Source organism: Myotis davidii, unplaced genomic scaffold (genome assembly GCF_000327345.1).
Source record: "Myotis davidii unplaced genomic scaffold, ASM32734v1 scaffold901, whole genome shotgun sequence".
Taxonomy (NCBI): Eukaryota; Metazoa; Chordata; class Mammalia; order Chiroptera; family Vespertilionidae; genus Myotis; species Myotis davidii.
This window is the reverse complement of record NW_006291427.1, coordinates 807,014-809,102: the sequence shown is the minus strand read 5'-3', so window position 1 is coordinate 809,102 and position 2,089 is coordinate 807,014. Positions and strand designations below refer to the sequence as shown.

Sequence of the window (2,089 nt, the reverse complement as noted above, 5' to 3'; positions counted from 1 at the left end):
TCAATGATTCTCTCTCATCATTGATATTCTATTTCTCTCTCTCCCTCTCCCTGTCTCTCTAAAATCAACCCCGCCATCGACTCCCGGCGCCTGTCCCTCGCTCCTGCCTCAGCCCCGGCTCCCAGGCCCCTCCCATCCCCCACCTGGGAGGGTCGCGACCGTTAGTCTCGCACTCCGACGTACTGGTTCTTTGGGAGATCTGGGCCCGCCCCTTGCCTCGGGCGCGCGGTGAGGGCCGGGAAGAGGGTGAGAGGGAGATTCGGGCTCTCAGCTACGGGGCCGAGGAGACGCGATGAGAGCGGGACAGTCAAGGATGAGCGGTCGGCGCGCGCCGCTCGCGCAGCGCCTGCGTCACTCGCGGAACTGCACCTCGAACTACAAACTACTACCCGAGCGGCTCTAACTGGAACTAAACCAAAGAGGGAAAGGCCGGGAGCACAGGGGGATGATGGGAAGGTACGGCGAACTCGGAAGGCTCGCGATATTTCTGGGGCGGGAACTGCGCGACTGTGAGGAACTACGGAGGCTGGGCGGGGCCAAGCTTAGCCTGGGGAGGGCGGTAGAGTCCTCTGGGCGTGAAGGAGCGCTTCCTTAGGCCGAGGTCGAAGGTCGCACTCACCCGGAAGTGTCTGGTTCTGGACCGTAGGCTTTAGCCGCCACCACTTTGCTCGGGGTATTTCAAGACCTCATCGGGGCTGTTCCCCACTCTCCTCGCGTGGGGCAGGGGCTTGAGGAGTGCGGGAGTTTAGCGGGGTAGAGCTACCATTTTAAGCATTTCCCACCATTTTGTGTTCCCACCTGAGAACCAGCTTTTATTGGTGCCTAGTATGCGGGACCTGCAAAACTCATTATTCTTACTCTTCTTCGGCAAAGGTGCCCCCGTTTGTAAGTAATACTGTCAAATCTCAGTCTCATCCCCAACCAGTACTTTGATGACAGAGGTTGTAGGTTGAGATCTTGATCAACAGGCATTATCTAGCTGGCCCCAGAGTAAATGCACTATCACCCCAGGGCAGTGGTCGGCAAACTCATTAGTCAACAGAGCCAAATATCAACAGTACAACGATTGAAATTTCTTGAGAGCCAAAATTTTTAAACTTAAACTATATAGGTAGGTACATTGTTACTAACTTAATTACGGTACTCCTAAGGCTTAGGAAGAGCCACATTCAAGGGGCCAAAGAGCCGCATGTGGCTCCTGAGCCGCAGTTTGCCGACCACAGCCCCAGAAGTAACATCTAGTCCAGCGGTTCTCAACCTGTGGGTCACGACCCCTTTGGGGGTCGAACGACCCTTTCACAGGGGTCGCCTAAGGCCATCGGAAAACACATATAATTACATACTGTTTTTGTGATTAATCACTATGCTTTAATTATGTTCAATTTGTAATGATGAAATTGGGGGTCACCACAACATGAGGAACTGTATTAAAGGGTCGCGGCATTAGGAAGGTTGAGAACCACTGATCTAGTCAGTGGGTTGTTCAGGGAGTGTGAAGATTTTATAGGAAATGCTGCCTCCCTGGAGCATACTGCTGCCTTACTCCCAGCACAGAGAGGAGGGGTGTCTTTACAGCAAACTACACTTAAAAGAGTGTATACAGCCCAGCCTACGTGGCTCAGTGGTTGAGCGTCGACCTATGAACCAGGAGGTCACAGTTCGATTCCCAGTTAGGGCACATGCCTGGGTTGCAGGCTAGATCCACAGTGTAGGGTGTGCAGAAGGGAGCCGATCAATGCTATATATATCATTTTAAGTGTATTCAGTCATCCCTTGGTATACTTTGGTATCTGCAGGGAATCGATTTCAGGATCCCCCGGGTACCAAAATCTTCAGATGCTTAAGTCCCTTATATGAAATGGCATAGTATTTGCATATAACCTGTACACATCCTTCTATATACTTTAAGTCATCTCTAGATTATGTATAATGCCTAATACAATGTAAATGCTATGTATATAGTTTTTATACCGTACTGTTTAGGGAATAATAACAAGGGAAAAAACTCTGCATGTTCAGTACCAGATGCAACCATGGTAGCCCTAACCACAGAGTATATATTAGCTAAATATAACTGTTTTTAAATATA

At 50.2% G+C, this 2,089-nt stretch overlaps 1 protein-coding gene across 9 annotated transcripts in view; it reads right to left on the bottom strand.

Moving 5' to 3' along the window:
- Positions 1-459, bottom strand: part of SRRT (serrate, RNA effector molecule) — a 13,183-nt gene extending 12,724 nt beyond the window's left edge. For 5 of the 9 annotated variants that reach the window (XM_015564560.1, XM_006764697.2, XM_006764701.2 and 2 more), the window contains exon 1: positions 144-455. The gene's annotated coding sequence lies outside the window, so the exon portion shown is untranslated. Of the gene's footprint in view, positions 1-143 lie in introns of all 9 variants that reach the window. The other 4 variants (XM_006764698.2, XM_006764699.2, XM_006764703.2 and 1 more) reach the window with 3 other exon arrangements.
- Between the last annotated feature and the right edge of the window lie 1,630 nt (positions 460-2,089).